We start from the raw sequence: 21,357 nt of genomic DNA, 5'->3' as shown, positions 1-21,357 counted from the left end.
TGACACTTTAATATCCCATGTGGCCACGGGAGAGGATCACTAGCGGCGCCAGGATTTTGATTGTAGGTGGGCCTCCAGAAAACTGGATGGGCCAGTTAAAATAAGCAAAAAAAAAAAAAACGGGTTCCCCTTCATCTCCGTTTCAGCGCTTTTCTGCGGCACTGAGGACAGCGACTCAGTAGCCTACCTGAATTTAATGCGTAATTAGCATAGGTTTAAAAAAAAAAAAAAATCAGAGAGTAGCCTATTTCTTTTCGTTTTAAATTGTAAAAAAGACATTTCAAGCTTTCTTAAGATATATTTCATGTGAGGCATATGCTGAGTTTCGTTAAGTTAGGATGAGATGCGCTCCTGTTCACGAGCAATGCAAGTGACAGCGCGGGCGCCTCCATGATTATAGCCTATTGTCTGCTATATATTTGCTTCTTATTTATTAAATCCAAGCAATTGGTTGATAAAAAAAATATATAAAAATTAAGATACAATTTATACAAAACGAAATTCACTTAAAAAAGGCTTTCTACAAAACAAAACTTAATTAAGTGGTCAAAATCATGTCTGACCCGCTCCATGTCACTCGATAATGCGCATATCTTACTCGTGCGGTTCACTTTTCATAATAAACATAGATGAAAAAAATAACATTATAATATTTTAACAAATATGAAACTAAATGAGCTTATTTAATGGCTACAACACATATAGGCCTACAGACTCTGTATTTTGTACAAACTGCTGCACATTCATTTTATTCTGAATTTTGCACACATAAGTTGAAAGGCATTTGTTTGTGCATAGTAAAACATATCTGCAACATTTATCAAGTTCACTGATAATTATGCGTGCATTTATTAATTATTATCTTAATGAATAATGTAACAAGGACGAAGCATGTATGGAATGGATCGCAAATAGATCCGAATGAAGAAACGTACAAAACCATAGAAAATGGATGGGCCCGGACCTAAAATGGGTGGGCCCAATGGTAGCGCCGCGGCTGGAGAGGATTTATGAATGGAAGTGAAGCGACGCAACTGATGCTGGTAGGTTACATGATAATGACAACATGGCGAGTGTAGTATGTCTGGATTACATACTGCACACATTCAAACCATATAGCACGTACATTTTTAACGGTCACAAAGTAAGTTCAAATTCAAATGTAGTACCTTACTCAGACATTACTCGATTTCAGACGCAGTGAAGGTGAGTTCCATTTAACCGTATATAGACTGCGAAGTGGACTTCACAGATTGTTCTGCCATCTTAAGTGAGATTCCAATCCGAAGAGAGAAGGAAATTTACCAGTCATTGCGCATCACTACAATCATGGTGTTCCTGAATGAATCAGTGTTTTTCGAACGAATCAGTTGACTGAATGATTCTTTTGTCGCCAGCATAACAATGTAATCTGCAGAAAGAGCCAATAAAAAACTACCCCTAATACACAGACTGGAACAATATTATATTGCTTAAGTCATTTTTTGTAATGTTTATTCAATGACTTCCTCAAGTGCCACAATAATGTAACATCTGTGAATTATCTTAATTTGAAGGATATTGATATGTGCGCTTAAAAGTGATTAAATTAATTAGTTGACATACCATGCAATTAATTTAATTAACATTTCTATTTAACTGACAGGCCTAATACAAAACATGTACATGAGACATAAAGTAAATCTTTCAAGTGTAACATAAATTACGAGGAATCACATGAGTGAGCAGCTGCATGGAGACCCAAGCGAACAAAGGGCAGGGGAATTTATAGAATCCTCTGAAGACCAGGAGGTGCCGGCCGCCTCCGGCTACAAGCAACACCTCATGTAATTATCTGTAGAATCACCAATTAAAAGACAGGACTGTCAACGAGGAAAGTGCTGGCTTCCGTCCTCCCTCCCCTGCCCGTGCTCTCTTTTTTTGGTTGTTGTGTTTTTTTTCTGCTGGTTTTGCATTCACAGTGGAGCATCTCAGAATGGTGCTATTTATTTCAGCAACAGCTTACTGATTCGCCTTAATTAACATGTTGTTTTGTTCAAGGGGAGGGATGATGGTGTCAGCTTCCCTTTCCTTCCCTCCTGCTCGCCCTCCCTGACAGCCATCTGAGCTGATGGAACGAGAAAAGGCAGAGAGAAAGAGAAGAAAACAATACAAACCGGGACTTGGAAAACAGAAATGGAGGTTGCCTGCCGGATGCCTTGCGTTGATGGGCTCGAGGCACAGTGAGTCAGAGTTTACCTGCCTTAAAATGACAGTTTATTAGGACTACATATGCTGGCATTTACTTCACAGTCTCCCTCTTGGGGGTTGCAGGCAGGTTCATACGGCCAAGTTTGACCAAAATACGAGGCAATTTGAGTACGATGGCTTGACGCTAGAGGACTGGGTGACTGACAGGAGAATATCCCATTGGTAGTGTGGGAGTTTGGTGTGAAAGACAGCACTGACTTCATAACAGTCCTAAGCGAAGCCACCTCAGACCATCTTGCATCCTCTCAGCCTTAACAGCTTCCTTTGCACCCGCTGTCTTTAACACCCAACAAAAGGCTGTAATCAAATAAGTGGGCATGGAAATAAACAGCCGCATGTAAAACCGACAAACATGCGGGCAGAATGGGGTGGGATCTTGCTCGGGATGCGGATGGCACAGCGGTAGCCAGTCGGTTAATTGGAGCGAAGTGACATTTTCAGTGTTAGGTGTTGCTGGCTTTATGTCACCACTCGTGCACCAGTCGTCTGAGCTCTAGGAGCAAAAAAAGAAAAAATAAAGCACTATTTCCATCTCTCCTGATTTGATCTCTCGCTCGTTCCGGCATCTCAATTAAGTATGACCTGCGCAGCCTTCAAAAGAGCCATCCTAATAGTAATCAATAACCAGAATCAATCGGCTCTCTTGCTCCCTTGTTACTTCTCTCGCTTCGCCTTGTGCGCAGCTTCTCCTCCCTCAGGCATTTAAAGCCACTCAGAGCACCTATCAACTTCACACAAATGTCACAAACGCCATTAATTGCTTAAAATGGATATTCAAAGCGTCCGAGGCTCGCCTCTTCAATCACTTTCTGATTAGAAGAGCAGTATCTAAAGATGAAAGGTTTAGAGAGAGAGAGAGAGAGAGAGAGAGAGAGAGAGAGAGAGAGAGAGGGAAAGAAGAGAGAGAGAGAGAGAGAGAGAGAGAGAGAGAGAGAGAGAGAGAGAGAGAGACAGAGAGAGAGAGAGAGACAGAGAGAGAGACAGAGAGACAGAGAGAGAGAGACAGAGAGAGAGAGAGACAGAGAGACAGACAGAGAGAGAGAGAGAGACAGAGAGACAGACAGAGAGAGAGAGAGAGTGAGAGAGAGAGAGATCCCACTCATTACTGATGTGCATTGCAGACACATTTACGAAGATGACTCTACAATACTAGGTGCTGAGATCTATTCCCAGCTCGGAACAGATGCAAACCAGAGGAACCACAGTTCCATGATCAGTATAATAACCAAGGCAACAGAAAGACAGTTAGAGACAGTGAGAAATACACTTTATGGACTAAAGCAGGGGTGCCCAATCCTGCTCCTGCCGATCGACTGTCCTGCACAGTTCATCTCCAACCCTAATCAAACACACCTGCCTTTAATTTTCAAGTGATCCTGAAGACCTTAATTGGTTGCTTCAGGTGTGTTTGATTAGGGTTGGAGATTAACTGTGCATGACAGTTTATCGGCAGGAGCAGGATTGGGCACCCCTGGGGCATGTTCAAGTTCAAAACGGTGCGCAACGTTTTGCTACGGTTTCCGGGTTGAACGTCATGTTTCCTGGAAACGGCGTGCACCGGTGTGCAACGGGGTTTGAGATACGTTTTCTCTTGTTTGGTGGGTGTGTCAGAACTGCAGTCCAATCAGCAGCAACATGTATATAAAGCACGCGGTATTAAAGTGAACTCGCACAATGGGTTCAAGGAAAGTAATTTACAAATGTGTTTGATGCAGCTCGGTATACGCAAAAACTGAGGATATTAGAAGACATGTTTGTCGAAAGTTTTGTAAAAAATATAGGATATCAACATAATGATGTAGTTGTTTATATTTTTAGTTTCATTGCAAGTGTATTGGTATAGAAATAAACAATGGTAATTAAGTGCTTTTCCTAAAAATGAGAAAGAAAATACAGGGTATTAAAACAGTATGACATGACCTACAAATAAAGTCAGTATGTGAGGCTAAATAGATGTGTTTTAGTCTGAATTAGGTAAGATGTGTGCTTCCATTTCAGTTTCCACAAATGCCTTCACTCGATTGGGATGTTCTCTTTTGTTCTGGGCGGCAAGTGCAGTAACTGTAACATCGGGCATATTTTGTAGTATTAAACACATATTTATACCGACTTCATCAGGCTCAGAAAATTCTTCACAAAGAACACAAAGAATGGCCTTCTCAGCTGCCATAGTTGCAACTCTTGCGTCATCAGAACAGTGTGTTCAACGCATCACCGTTTCTGTTTAAAAAACGTTGTGCAACGTTTTGTCGGGGCTGAACGCAGCCCTAGACTAAAGGGTGTTGACACATGGGCACCACACAAATATGTATTAAATATAATATTATTTCAAATTTTGGAGTCATTAATACGTCTTTTGAAATAAATTATTATAATGAAATAATAATAATATATAAAAATAATTATTATTAAATTGATCAAAAGTGACGGTAAAGACTTTTACATTGTTACATTAAATTTCTATTTTAAATGAATATTGAGAATACTTTTTATTCATTAAATAATCCAAAATACATAAATATTAGTTAGCAATTTTCCTGTTTTTTGTTTTGTTTTGTTTTTACTGTAATTTTTTGGGTCAAATAAGTGCATGGGTAAGCACTTTTTCAATGATTTTTTTTAAACATTGAAAAATCTTACCAACCCCAAACTTTACTATACTATACTATACTATACTATCATTTTTTTACAACATTACAAAAATACATGGATAGAAACAAGGTCAGGCACTTACAGCAGACTCTGTAAACCATTTACTGTCGGCAAGCTGGTGACGTGATTGTGCCATGTTGCAGTTCAGTGAGAAGGGGGTGTCCATATACTTTGTGTAGATAAAGACAGAGAGAGCTGTACAGAGAGAAAGAACATAATGAGAAAATAGTTTTGAAGATCAAAAAGACAATAAAAACAAAAATAATTAAATAAAAAGTAAACTTAAACTTACACATTACAGAGCAAAAGCACACAAGAATAAAAAAACTAGACAGAATCTTTGTTTTAGGAATCGGTTGAAAGGTCTGATCCTCTCTGAGACTCTTGCTTTTTTCCCAATTGTGCCCTAAATCCATCAAGCAGGGCAGCCATCTTTCCAATCCCTGCATGCCCTCTGCACAGCAGCATAAAGGGCAAAAGCGTGTGGCAAACAAATACAAACACGCACACACACATCTGACATACATCAGCAAATTCATACAAAGATCCAGCACACATGCTGAGAAATCATTTTCCAAGACCTTCCCGGTCACCTGCAGTTTGATCCCATCTCACTCTAAAGGTAAAGGATGTCTTTTCCCTTCAATGGCCTGCCATAAAGCCGTCTCCAGAGCCCGTCATCCTCTCCGGAGAATTCCAGAGCCTTTACCCCACCTCAGCCCCTCATGCACAGCTCCTTTCAGCCGCTGGCAGCCTGAGGATGCAGAGATGATCCAATTAGGGGCAGGCAGACAGGACAGGCCACTGTGCCAGGTTCACCCTGGGCCTCATGGAGCCTAATGAGGCATTACCTTTAGTGGTGACAGCCCGGGCCTTGCACCCTGACAGCAACACTCTGTGTGTATGCGTGGACGGGGGACACTGGGGTGAGGCAAGCGTACAATGCCACATCATAAGAGAGCACGTGTGGAGAAGAGAGAGAAAGAAACAGGATGACTACAGCAGAAATACAGGAGACTGTGAGAAAATCAATTCTGTATTAATAAAAAACTAGACATTTCTGAGGTATTGTAACACAACTCTAGCCATACAACGTCTGACAAGATAAGAAAAAGGACAAAAGCACCATAAAAATATTGTGAATGTAGTCCATACAACTCCTGTGCTATATTTTAAGTCTTTTGAAGTTTTTATAATAGCTTGGTGAGAGGAACAGTTCTTCCGATATTTACTGATAATCACATCACACAAAGATTGTGTCAAGCCTGTGTCCTCATCAAGACATAAAAAAATGGGGCGTCAGTGTATTTTTACTTTAAATTGGCACTGGAAATTGAGTCTATTTTAACAATTTGTGATGACATATATAATCATTTAATTATGCTTTTTTTTTTTTTTTTTGCCTTTTCTTCTTGACATACTATTTTGGGGAAAAAAGTATAATAACATCAAACAGGTTTGGAACAACATAAGGGTGAGTAAATAATGACATAATTTAGATTTTGGGGGAACTATCCCTTTAACTAAAACAGAAGACTAAAAAAGCCTTAATCAACCAGATGGCAAAAAATTCATTAATTAAAAATAAAGTAAGATATCAAACACATCGCTACTGATTAGAGTCAATAATGCAAAGAAAGCACATGTTGTTGGAAAACTGTGTGTGATGTGACTGTAAATCTGTGTTTGTGCTGTTATTATTCTGTTTTTATTCTGTTGCTTTAATCTGCCAGTGGAGGATTATTTTTCTAACAAACTATTGATATACCAACCTTTAACATTACATTGAATTGTACAATATATCAGTGGTTCTCAACTCCAGTCCTCGGGACCCTCTGCTCTGCACATTTTGTATGTCTCCTTTATTTAACACACCTGAATCAGATCATCAGCTCATTAGGAGAGACTCCATGAACTGAACTGAGTGTGTCAGATAAGAGAGACATACAAAATGTGCAGAGCAGCGGGTCCTGAGGACTGGAGTTGAGAACCACTGCAATATATGTTTATACGCAATGTGAAAGTAAAAGTTACTAACACACACTGTTACTCTCTAAAAAATGTTGGGTTGTTTCAACCCAACTTTGGGTCAAATATGGACAAACCCAGCCGTTGGGTTCAAATTTTAAATTACATTTTCAACCCAGCGTTTGGGTTTGTCCAAATTTGACCCAAAGTTGGGTTAAACCAACCCAGCATTTTTAGGTTTTTCTACATTTATATATATTTTTTCTTAATTTTATTTACGGTTTAGAATTAAAAGTTTTCATATAAAAATGAAATGAAATGAGGCTGGGTGTTGATGGTATACTTATTACTATGTTTGATGGATATAGTTTGTATCATGTTGACAGACAGGGTAAACGAGGAGGAGGTGTGTGGCATTGTGTGTAAAAGAAACATATACTTGTAAGATTGTTGAAGGAATGTCTGTGGCTATTGAAGGTCTTCTAGAATGTGTGGCGGTGGAGATTGAGTTGGAAACAAAGCAAAAAGTAATTATAGCTTGTGTGTACAGAGCACAAGGCTCAAATGTAGAAGTATTTAAAGATAAACTCACTGAACTTGTAGATTGTACAATGTTAAATAAGACCATGTGGTTATGTGGTGATGTTAATGTTGATTTAATGAACCCACAAGGTAAAACAGTAACCCATGATTTTTTAAACGAAATGTACAGTAGAGGTATGTTTCCAGTGATATCACAACCCAGTAGAGTGACACGGACAACTTCAACATTGATTGATAATATTTTTATCAATAATATTGACATTACTTTCCATAGTGGTCTGCTATTATGTGATAGCAGTGATCACTTACCAGTTTTCATTGTTTGTGGCCTAAAAATCGGTAAGAAAATTAGTGATGTTGATAAAGTTAAACACACTCGAATTCGGACAGAGAAGGAAATAGGCTCATTTAGGAAGGATCTGATTAACCAAGATTGGAGTCAAGTTTTTGTAGAGGATATTAATAATGCTTATGAGGTTTTTCTGAATATATTTGTAACCCTTTATAATAAAAATTGTCCCTTAAAAATGGGTAAAGTGAATAAATTCAATAAAAAACCATGGATAACCAACGGGTTACAGAAGGCCTGTAAAAAGAAAAACAAACTATACCGAGACTTTATAAAATACAAGTCTAGTAATCATGAAATTAAATATAAAAGATATAAGAATAAGTTAATAACTATAATGCGACAGGCCAAAAAAGACTATTATAAAAACAAACTATATGAAAACAAGACTAATATTAAAGAAACTTGGAAAATTTTAAACAAGGTTATGAAGCCAAATTCTCAGAGTAAAAATTTACCTGTGTATTTTGAACACAAAGGAAAGGTTATTAATAATGGAACAGATATTGCAGATGAGTTTAATTCCTTCTTTGTCAATGTCGGACCTAATATCGCGAAAAGACTTGAAAAATCCAATCATGTTGCATGGTGTAGTAGTGCGACAGTAGGTAGTAGAATTTTACAGTCAATGTTTCTCAATGAAGTCACCGAATCTGAAATTTTAGATATTGTGAGAAAGTGTAAAACTAAAACTTCTTGTGATGGTGATGGAATAGATATGAGTATTGTAAAAAAAACGATAGATTGCATACTTCAACCTTTAACTTATATTTTCAATCTTTCTTTTAGTTCAGGTGTTTTCCCTCAAAAGATGAAGATTGCGAAGATAATACCTATTTTTAAAAAAGGAGATAAACACGAGTTTAATAATTATCGACCCGTTTCAATACTTTCACAGTTTTCTAAAATAATAGAAAAATGGTTTACTTATAAATTAGATTTATTTTTGGAAAAAAATGATTTACTTTTTGATTATCAATACGGATTTCGATCCAATAGATCAACTGCTGCTGCACTAATTCATTTAACTGAAGAAATTCTTGCTGCAATGGACAAAAAACAGTATTTTGTAAGTATATTTCTGGACCTACAGAAAGCGTTTGACACCGTCAACCATAACCTATTGTTGACAAAATTACAACACTATGGATTAAGGGGTCAGACATATAAATGGCTTGAAAGTTATTTAAGTAATAGAAGCCAATATGTTCAATTTAAAAATCATAACTCGGACTGTAGAACTGTTGTATGCGGAATTCCCCAGGGTTCTGTAATAGGCCCTAAACTTTTTATATTATTTATAAATGATATATTTGAGGCTTCCAAAGACATTAATTTTTTGTTGTTTGCTGATGACACAACAGTGTTCAAGACTGGGACAGATTTAAATGAATTAATGGTCATTATTGAAAGGGAAATGACAGAATTAAAGAAATGGTTTGATTGTAATAAATTGTTTTTAAATTGGGATAAGACAAATTATATGGTTTTTGGAAATAAGGGAAAACAGGGATGCCCAAAATTAGTTATTGAGGATGTAAATATTCAACGTGTTTCAGAAATCAAATTTTTGGGAGTTATCCTAGACAGCAAACTTAGCTGGAAGCCTCATATCGAGTATATCAAAGGTAAAGTTAGTAAAAATATTGGTATTCTTTATAAGGTTAAACACATATTGGATGAAGCTTCATTACAGCTTCTATATTTAACCTTAATTGTTCCATATTTAACATATTGCATCGAAGTGTGGGGTAATGCATGCACCAGTTATACAGAAAGGCTGTTCTTATTGCAGAAGAAAGCGATAAGAATTGTGACTTACAAAGGTTTACGAGACCACACAAATAAACTGTTTATAAAATTGCAGACCTTGAAATTTAAAGAGTTGGTCAAATTTAAAATACTACAAATTATGTGGAGAGTGAAAAATAATTTGGTGCCAATACATATTCAAAACAAATTCATGCTGATTACTGACAGTAATAATAGAAGAAAAGGCAATTTTTGTGTACCATATTCACGTACCTCACAAAAACAAAAAGGGTTTCTTGTAACTGGGATCAATTTATGGAACTCTTTGGACATTGTGCAAAAATCATGTAACACGATTGTTCAATTCAATAAAATGTATAAAAAAATGTACTTAGAAAATACGAAGGTAGAGAAGTATAAGAACCAATGTTTGACAAATTTGAAATTAATTATTTAGATGTGAAGTAATATTGCACCTCGATAGAGGGAATAAAAATAAATAAACAAATAAATAAATAAATAAAAAACGGCGAGCCATCTGTTTTGTGTCGGTTCAGATTATTGAAAAAAGGGGCATGAAATTATAAGACTAGGTCTTCCTCATGCTCCTATTCAGCATTGAATGTTATTATTTTGTTGATGTGATTATTATTGTGTCTGTAATAACATCATGACTGAATAAAGAACTTGAACTGAACTGAACTGAACTGAACTGTAATGGGTGCTAAAACCTACTTCATTAACAGGACCTTTGTACTTTAAATGAATTTACACAGTTTTAAGATAGGTTGTAGATTTCTAAACTACTTCAAATTGTAGCAGACATATGTTAAAATATATCAAATCTTGAGACACATAGTACAAGTTAGATACTGATACAAAATGTGTCTCCCATGCAGGTCTCCACTCAATATGGTCTGCAAATTGCTGGGCTGAAAAAGAAAGTAACAACTAGAACATACTGCTTTGAGTCAGCACTTTATCCACTTGGAGAAGGTGTTGTTATCTCTAGCCATAGTGGTCTTTATCATGAGACATTATTTTAGAGGACTGCTTGTGTGCACATTCTCTAACTATAATGTCTCTAAACAATTATTATATGGTTATTTTAATCACAAGCAAGAGTTCTGTTATACTGAATCTCAGAATGGATTTGATTTGACCATAGACAAAAGGTCAATATGCTGTAAACTGCACGTATGATCTCTTTTTTTCACATGTAAAATTTTGTTAACGCTTTAGTATATTTAACATTAGCATAATTTCAAAACTATGTGGAGCAATTAATACTTCTGTAGCTCATTGTCTGGGCAAAACACACTTGGCGTGGCATTTCTCTTCATTATTGACTATGTGGCATCTGTATTCTCCATTAGTGATAGTGAGCATTGGCTAGTAGACACACGGGGAGGGAGAGTAAGACAAATGCCTTCTGCACTCATTGTACCCAAACAGGTCAAGTGGAAGAAGGAGGTAGAAGATGAATTATGAACAGGACCTACACTGGGCATCTAAAGTGAGCAGAGAGAGACGGACAGAGAGAGAGGGGAGAAGTGTGCTCTTGAAACAATTTAAGATACAAACAGACTTGAAGTTGGTGGAGTCAGACATGGTAAAGTACTGTGACATCAGTGCTGAGTCCACTAAGAATCAACAGCTTCCCATTTCTCTCTCACGCTGCCTTTATTTCTCCCTCATCGTGCTGACTGTCATCGACCCACCTCAAGGGCACTTTGACGTGAATGTGAATCTCTTTCTTCTTCTCGATCCCACATTCTTATCTCCTTCTGATTATTGATGATCTATAAGACCTACAGAAACCCTCTTGCTTTTTGCCGTGGTAGAATGAATATATGAAGAGGTCAGATGCAAAAGCCTCTAAGTGCCATCTGAAATGTTCTTCTAAAATGAGCATTTTTATCAAGCTCGTATATTTAGGTTCATTAATTTCACTTTAATGACAATTAATAGGTCATTTTCAATGCCATTAAAGTGAAATAACTGAACATAAACATACAAGCTTGATAAAAAATGATCATTCTAGAAGAAAATATCAGATGGCATTTAGAGGTTTTTGCATCTGAAGTCTTCATATACATACGATAAAGACTGGGATTCAAAATGTAATTTAAACTATTTAAAATTTTTATTTAAACACAAAATAGGCATTTTTAGGCATTTAAAAAAATGTAAGAAATGTTATGATATAAAATTTAAAAAACAAACATTTTGACAATTCAAAATGTTAATATCACTCAAACTGTTATCCTTTAAAAAAAAAAAAATGCAAACTAGATGCATTTTCGCTAAGGGTCTCAGACTTATGGACACACATCTTCTCCCCCAAAACAAGTTTAACTTTTCTTGCTGGAGAAATCTATCCATGAAATCGCTGGTTGACATTTCTAGACTAATCAAAGCCTCCCAGACACACAATGTCAGCTGAACACACTGGACATCCTTCCTGCGTGACAGACTGTCAACACAACAGTTTTACTGCACAGCCCATCTAACAAATAAACAACTGCTCTCAACTTATAAGATGGAGAGAGGTCAGTCAGACTTAAACACTGAGTGTGTTTGACTTCTTTAAATAAACTTAACATGATAGACAGAGAGTATGATAGATGACGAGAGAGAGTGGCAACATCTTGCATGCAGTCCTTTTCTATACTAAAAGACAGGTCTCACAGATAAAACCAGCTTACCTCTCAGACTGTGTGTGTGTGTGTGTGTGTGTGTGTGTGTGTGTGTGTGTGTGTGTGTGTGTGTGTGTGTGTGTGTGTGTGTGTGTGTGTGTGTGTGTGTGTGTGTGTGTGTGTGTGTGTGTGTGTGTGTGTGTGTGTGTGTGTGTGTGTTAAAGACACGAATGCGTGGCTGGTGAGCAAACGGTACAGAGCTGCACATTCTGCCTCCCGCTCTCTCTCTTTTCCACTCGTCCTCATTTCTTTCGCTTCCTCTCTTTCATCGCCTGCTAATCAGCCACCCGTCAGGGTGAAAACATCCAGTGTGACAGCTATCACCAGCTACCTGTCTCCCTGCTCTGCATCCCCACACCTCCGTTCATTTACACAGGCACGCCAAACCGCTCGCTCTCATTGTTTGTTTGATTCATAAGCCCAGGCTTGTTGCAAATCCTCCCGTATTGGGAGAGGTGACAGGGATCGTTTGATGGTAATGCCGGTGGCATTTGGGAGTGTGGACTGTACGACAGGCGGAGAGGTAAGGAGTGATCTGGCATTAAAAGATAATGCTGCCACGACCTGACGGGGGGAACAGGAGCAGCCATCAACGCCTCAACATTTAGAGCTGAAAAATAATGCTGTCGATGGCCTAGCTTGACCTCTGACCCCTGCTGAGCGATCACTATTTGTTTGTCTAGGTTGGAGAGGCATTGCCAGTGTCTATGCAGTCCATATGTACCAAGATCTCAAAGACTTTAATAGGATGCCAGTTAGAGAGAGTGAAAATTACATACAGTATAATAGCTTGACAACAGATGCATTAATGCATGAAAATCTTGATTTTGGCTATTTAAATAAATCAGAAATAAAACTGAACAAATTTGAAATGTTGTCTTAGCAACTAGCTTAAAGGGTTAGTTCACACAAAAATGAAAATTCTGTCATTAATTACTCACCCTCATGTCATTCCAAACCTCTAAGACTTTCATTCATCATTCTTTTTCTGTCCCTCCATTGACAGCTACACAACTGACACTTTGACGCTTCAAAACGTTTATAAAGAGATCGTAAAACTAGTCCATATGAATTGAGTGGTTTAGTCCAAAATTTCTGAAGAGACTTGATTGCTTTATATGATGAACAGATTTAATTTAGGGTTTTATTCACATTCGATTCATATAGACTAGTTTTACGATCTCTTTATGAACTTTTTGAAGCAACAAAGTGGTAGTTGAGTAGCGGTGAATGGAGGGACAGAAAGTTATCAGATTTCTTTAAAAATATCTTTTCATTGTCTTTCAATGTCATTTACATTTTCTTTAAATAAGTTTACGTTGAGGTAAAATTACAAAAACTAAAATTGAACAAATACTAATAAAATGACAAAAGCACATAAGACAATTACTAAATTAATATTACAATTAAAATGAAAACAAAAAATATAAAAAAGCTAATTCAAAATAATAAATGCTATAATAGCATTTAAATAATACTAAAATAATCCTGCTGTAAAAAAAAAGATTAAAACATTATGGGAACGCTTCTGTGTAGCGTCTGAAGCACGTGTGAAATTAGACCAGCCTGATTGGTGCTACGTCGTGACGTAGCGTGTGACGGCGTACACAGAAGCTTACAAAGGCATGTCGGAACACAACAGCGTAAGATTCTGATAGGCTGAAGCAAGACGCTTTCAGGCATTCAGGAGGTGTGGCAAAGTAACGCAGCATCTTGTTCCCTTCTCAGGGAACAATGGTTACAGTCGTAACCTGAGACGGTTTGGAAAGAACAGCTTGGACACATTACAAATCTCCTTCGGTGCTCCATAGAAGAAGAAAACAGGTTTTGAATGGCTTGAGAAAATAATGACAGATTTTCATATTTATATCTCTTTAAAGCTAAATATATACTAAGTTCTCCAGATACCTTGACAGAAACTCCACACACATTATTGCACTTCTGACAAATAATACTGAGAACGAGAGCTGTGAAACTGACAGAGCACTGCATCTTTTTGACTGCATTCATTGATTGTCGAACCTCACGCCTCTCTTCTTTCTCTGTCTCTGGCGCACTCTAACATAGTTGCAGTCAAGCATTCCCCAATGTTTGTCTCTCTTCAATTTCCATTTTCTACTCCCTGACATCTCTGTCTCTCCAACTCTCACTTTGTCTTAATTCTTCCTCTTTGTTTGTCCCCCCTCACCCTCCCTTCCTCTCCCCCACACCTTCTAGTGTTTGCCAGGGGATGCTTATCATTGACGTGCACAACATCTTTTCCTGCACCCCATCGATCCTGTTATTGAAACAAGCCTCATTTGCAGTCTCCTTCCTGTTTTGCCCCGATCCCCCCAAACAGCCCCCTGCTCTCTCTCTCTCTCTTTTCTTCGTTTGCTCTGTCAAGAGAAAGCCGCCTCAACAGCTTGACAATTACCCATAATCCCTCACTTCAGCTTCTCTGCCATTTCAACCAAATGAAAGATGCTGCTACAAATTTAGTCCAATTTGACTGGTAGTTAAGACAAACTGGTCAATGTACTTAGGTTGTCAGGTGTGTTATCATGATGAGCATATGCTTATGAAGGTGGGAGTCTATTATGGTGAAAGACCTCTCATAGGTAACTGAATCAATACAGGGTTAAATTAAGAGGTTCTGGTGCTGCTGATGCACACTACTTTTCTGGTGTATTTCACTCACAACAGAACAAGTTGAGGCAATCAAATGTGCTTTTCTAAAATGCCCCTAACTTGACTTTAATGTTGTGAAATCTGGGGCTGTATTATAGAAACTTCCTCACTTAATTCTTGACTTAAAGTCAGCATGAAACAGAAGTTGCATTAGTCTTTTCTTCCCTATTGTGACTTATATATGCAACTATACATTAACTCTTCCCGAACAAGAAAAAAATCGAGTGGGACTTGATTTTGTCCAAGGGGAATTGATTGGATGTTTGTCGTTTGTTATTGCTGTTATCTCATGTGAGTGACAGGTTGTCCCGTCATCAGAGGATTAAAAATAATAATAATGTGCATGGATAAATTATTTATAATAAATACTGGAATATTTCAAAATAAGAATGATTTTACTGTAACGGACGGATGGGTGGACGTAGGTAGGTAGGTAGGTGGATAGATGGATGGATGTATTGTGTAACTAAATAGTAAATACTTTCTTTTAAAAGTTTTTACTATGTTATATCATGAATAGTTTGCAGCTCAGGAATCTTGGCTGCTGGCAAAGGGCTCATAACCCTTAGACGCCTCTAACTGGCAGAGTGGAGAAAAAAAATAAAAAAAATAAAAAATAAGAGAAGTTACAAAAAGTAACTTTCCTTCAGTGTTGAAGACTCAAGTGTCACAACATCAAGAATTCCCCATCCGGAGGTGAGATTGCTCAAATCCACAAGCCAGCACATTTAGGGTAACATCTTAAGTCCAGGGCCAAGAAAGCAGACAGACACACACACACACACACACACAGACACACACACAAAGAGAGAGAGAGAGAGAGAGAGAGAGAGAGAGAGCTTCCTCTTGGGATGAAAGAGCTTTTGTTTATCTGATTCCTCAGTTGAGGTGCCATACACCAGGACTCTGGGGAAAAGTGTGAGTCTTCTACCCCACTCTCCTTCTCTCTCTTCCACTCCACATCCCTTCATTTTTTCCACTAATCCCAAAGTTGCCGATTCAGAGGAAGAGTAAAAGCGATGGAGAAAGAGCAGGAGAAATGCCTTACCTTTTGTCTCCCTCGAGATCAATTGTACAAACTAATCAATGAGGACTCTCCTTTCACCAGTGCCAGCTCGGACACATGCAATCAATGCAACTGTGTGTGTGTGTGTGTGTGTGTGTGTGTGTGTGTGTGTGTGTATGGTTATGCAGGTGGCAGATATGAAGCAGATTAGGGAAGGAAACTAGTTGAAGGGATAAAGAAAGGGAGTACAGAAGTGGCAGGAGGAGATAAGAAATTCTTCAGATCTGATTTTCCCTAAATGTCACTAGCTTGAGGAGTGTCTTTCCATGCTAGCCAGAGGCGTAAAAAGAGATCTCTACCCCCCCTTCTTCTCTCCCACCGTCTCCATCCTACTCTGTCATTTGGAGGCACCGTGCTGGGCAACAAAGAGTCTTTTTATCCTTCATTCAGTACTCATAACGCTCAATCCATCAGCAAATAAAAATGTTAGGTATGACCCTGAGCTCTGGGAATAATGGGTAAACAGCACCAAAATTGCTAAGACAAAGGTCAAACTGTAAAATATGAATGAGCAGGTGGGTGAATCTCGGTTGTGGCTCTTCAAAATCTTCCTTACGTTCCAACTATGTGTAATCTAAAGAAAAATTACCTACAAACAGCGTTCGATGATTCTGCATTATGCTTTAATTTCAAAAAGCTTCATGAGGACTTCTGGAAATGCTTCATCTTAGTTTATCAGGATATTTTTACATCATCTCTCATCGTCTCTAAGTGTGTCAAGCGTCTCTTCTCTGAAGTGTCTCAATATCTCTAAAAAATCTCTAGTTTGTTGGTCTTAGCTGGTCTGTTAGCTGGTTTTATATGGGTTTCTGGCAGCTCATATTGGGCAGATTAAGTTTTAGGCAGGGGATAGTGAGCTTTGCATCCAATTGCTGAAAGTATTTTATTTACTATTTTTTTTTACTATTGTTGAATTGTTGAAAAATCTTTTACTTCTACAAATATCCATAATATTAAAACTTTTCCTGGCTGGTTTATACATTTAAGGGGCAGCAACATAAAATTGTAAGATAAGTAAATAGTATAATTTATGCTTGATAATGGGGAAAGTTGTCTACATGTTTGCATGTTTTTTGTGAGATGTCATATTTCTAACTTAAATAACAACTTGCACAGCTTACCACATTCTCCCCTATGTTAACAGTCCCTTCTTCAAGTGTGTTATCTCTTCTTTCCGAGATGTCAGTTGACTTCTCTCACTCACACTCACGTTCGCTGTTTAGAGAGAACACCTTCGATCCACTGTCACCAATTTACCACGCTAACTCCGCCTTGGACAGTTTATCTCATCAACTAAGGACTGGCACGTCATTAGTCATTTCTGCACTACTTACCTCTCCCACTATCCATCCATCCATCTTCCTCTCTCTCCATCATGTTCTGGTGCGTTCATTTCCTACTTGATCTGCCCTCAGGTTCAAGTGTTAGCACATTCCTGAGGATGACAGTGAAGAGAGGCTCATTACTCTCACAACATAAACAATAGCAGTTGCTGCAACACCTGTAAACAAAAAAAAACCTCTATGATTATACAAAAAATGTATGCTATTACTCATATTCACATAGCAACCAGTTAATTGTGTTTGTATACTGGCTGTAATGATCAGTTAAAGAGGGTCAGTATGTGTTGGGTAATTCTCCAAAGCCACCCATCCACCCAGTTAACAGCATCCTGGAGAAACCAAAGTGAACATGGGAAGTGTGAAAGAATCAAGAACAGAGATAAAACAAAACAAAAAAAGCCAAAGAATAAGAGAGGGTGTTGGATACAGAGTGGTAAGTTGATATAATAGGGGCCTGTCTCTCGTGGTTTTAAATGGAGGATTTGGCCTTCACGCCTCTCAGTGCCATTCTTAAGGAAAGCGGATTTCCGCTGCCGTGACGACCATTATCCTGGTTTCCTGGCAGTAATCCGCCATACTAGGGCCGTAATAGGACAGAGCATTGCAGAAAGTCAGGAGGCTGTTGCTGCTAGTATCTGCCGCGGGGATCACGGTTCTAGATCTGCCACAGAGAAACACAAGCTGATCTGATACAGCTGATGAAACAGTCATGCACAGCAGGCCTGGAGAGAGAACATCACAAAGTCTGACATTTACAATTGTAACTCTAACTTGTTTATAAGGTCCTTCTGCTTATCTGTCCGTCCGCCTATCTTTCTGTCTGTCTGTATATACTAGGGATAATCATTTAAATACACATTAAACAACAATACTAACCCAAAAAAATGTGGTAGGAAGTATATTTCATTAATTTCCTTTAAAAAAACACTACTGACAACACAATGTGTATCTTTAACTACAGTGTAAGTTCTTTTTTGTTTATTTAACAATGTGTACACATTGTCATATTTAACAACCAGTAACTACTCACATGTAAGCTGAAAGCTGAATATGTTTCATTCACTAAAAAGAACCAGCTCAGTAGAGTCATTTACGTATCTGTGAATTGGACTGAACTTTTTTCGATTCATTCTTCCCTCAAATGGCTTCCGGTCTGTTTCCAGATTTTATTGTTTAGTTTTACATTTTGAATGGGTTGGCACCAAACTACCAGGAGACATTAGTGAACCAGCGCTCCTCTGTTAGGCCCCTGAGATCCTATGATCAGCTTCTTTTAGTGGTTCCCAGATCCAGATTAAAACTCGTGGGTATCGTGCTTTTTTTTTACTTGCTGCCCCCAAACTTTGGAACTCATTGCCTTTAAGTATCAGATACGCTCAGACATTTTCTGGTTTTAATCTTTGTTAAAAGCTCATTTATTAACTATGACTTTTAATTCCCCGGGCTATTAATTCTCTTTGTAATGCTTGTTCCTTTACCCCTTCTTATTATTCTATTTACTATTGATGTACAGCACTTTGGGCAACCTTGGTTGTATTAAAATGTGTTTTATAAATTAATTAATAAAAAAAAAAAATAAAAAAAAATAAGAGTAATTAAGAGTAATTTATTGGGAATCGGTCAACACTACAGCACTGTCTGTTTCACACTGTACAGTACATTTAGAAACCATGTTGCAGCACCACTGAATAAGACTGACACAAGGTTCTTTTTTTTTCTTTTTTTTTTTTTAAACATCTGCATGCTGACTTTAGTACACAACATAGACTACAACTACAAGAAAAATTCTCCTTTATGTTCTTTGTCGCTCTGTTTCTACACTATGGTGAACTGTAAGCATTTCTTCCGTTTTATCCATCTCCTCTGAGCTGTTGATGTTGAAACATCTGTAATTCCAGCGGTTGCACTTCAGGCTCAGGTAATCAGCCAATTTCAGAGACTTATGACTCGAATGAACTTGCTCTTTGATTCTCAGGACACTCTTCGCCTGCATGACCATTGTCACATCCTCCAGATTGCTATTTCCTTAAAGGTGTTTGAGGATCTGAGTCGCCATATATCTGAACTGGCATTTACAGTTTTTGTGAAGTACATTATATTTGTGTAACTGAGCACACTTGCCATTTCTATTTCTTATATAATAATAATTTTACACATAGGCCAGTGTTCTATCACTACTTCAGACTTTCAGAATTGACAGTACCTTCAGACTGAACTTCCCTTGGGTTCACCAGTTTTCATTTAAAAAACTCAATTACTGAGTGCAGTTCAAACGTACATAGGTACACAAATCATATAGGAAATATTGAGTATTCATAGACAAGCATGCACATTATTGATATAATGTGTTAGGCCCTCTGCTATTCTCAATATATATGCTGCCACTTGGTAATATTATAAGAAAACATGGAATTAATTTCCACTGTTATGCGGATGACACTCAATTATATATTTCATCACGACCAGATGAAAACACTAAATTATCTAAATTGACAGAGTGTGTTAAAGATATAAAATACTGGATGACGTGTAATTTTCTGCTATTAAATTCAGATAAAACGGAGGTATTACTTATTGGTCCAAAAAACTGCCCACAAAACCTCTTACAATACAACTTTAATTTAGAAGGATGTCCTGTTACTTTATCCTCTACAGTAAAAGACCTGGGTGTTATACTAGACCGCAACTTGTCTTTCGAAAATCATATTTCATATGTTACAAGAACAGCCTTTTTCCACCTTAGAAACATTGCTAAGCTACGTAACATGCTATCTGTTTCTGATGCAGAAAAGTTAGTTCATGCATTCATGACCTCGAGACTAGATTACTGTAATGCTTTATTAGCTGGCTGTCCTGCATCCTCAATAAACAAGCTAGTTAGTCCAAAATGCAGCTGCTAGAGTTCTTACTAGGTCAAGAAAATATGATCATATAACACCAATTCTATCATCTCTACACTGGTTACCTATTAAGTTCCGTATCAATTACAATGTATTGCTAATGACCTATAAAGCCCTAAATGGTTTAGCTCCTGGGTATTTAACGGAACTTCTATCGCCCTACAATCCATCGCGCTCTTTAAGATCACTAAATTCGAGGCTTCTGGTCATTCCTAGGATATCTAAGTCCACTAAAGGAGGGAGGGCGTTTTCACAGGGCTAAACTCTGGAATGGCCTTCCTGATATTGTTCGAGGCTCAGACTCGCTGTCCCAGTTTAAAACTAGACTAAAGACGCATCTCTTTAGCCAAGCATTCACATAATACTTACCTTTTATACTACAGTTGAATCGGATCGAATGCATTAATATTATGAACAGCAGCTATGCTAATTATTTCCCATCTGCTTTTCTGTTGTCATCTCGGGACGCTAGTCAGCTCCAGTTTGTATCCAGCCTCTCATGGAAACTTCAGATGCCCCAACACCCGTGAAGAGACGACTCGACGCCTGTGAAGAGATGACTCAACGCTGGCGATATGTTATGCCCTAAATTAATACATGATTAACTAACTGTATTTTTCTATGTACATTTCTGAAATGCACTTTCTGTAAAGCTGCTTTGAAACAATATGTATTGTGAAAAGCGCTATACAAATAAATTTGAATTGAATTGAATTGAATTGAATATGAAAAGCTGGTCATGTTTACATTCTCACCCTCTCATTCTTTGTTCACCTCACTGTCAAAAGGCACAAATTATAGTGGTTTCCATGAATGCCACCAGGGTGGTTTAGTGGTGGTTTAGTCTCTATTCACTGAATCTAGACATTCACACCAACCAAGACGAAACAGAGAAGCATGCCAGAAGAACAGAAAAGGAATAAGAAGGATCTACAGAGGTTACAAACATTTAAAATCTAGAACAATTTATTTTAAAGTGCCAGATTAATGTTTTAAAACCCAATGAAATTTGTCTTTAAAGGGTTTATTGAGGGCCGCCACTACACATCAGAGGGCCTTGACAAGATTCTGTCTGACGAAAGAGAGAGAGAGGTAGTTTGACTATGTAGACAAAATTCAACTTTCAGATCTTAAAATTAAAATTATAAATTACCTTAGCATACAC

The sequence above is a fragment of the Rutilus rutilus genome (assembly GCF_951802725.1).
Source record: "Rutilus rutilus genome assembly, chromosome: 1".
Lineage (NCBI taxonomy): Eukaryota > Metazoa > Chordata > Actinopteri > Cypriniformes > Leuciscidae > Rutilus > Rutilus rutilus.
Note: the sequence above shows the minus strand (reverse complement) of the source record.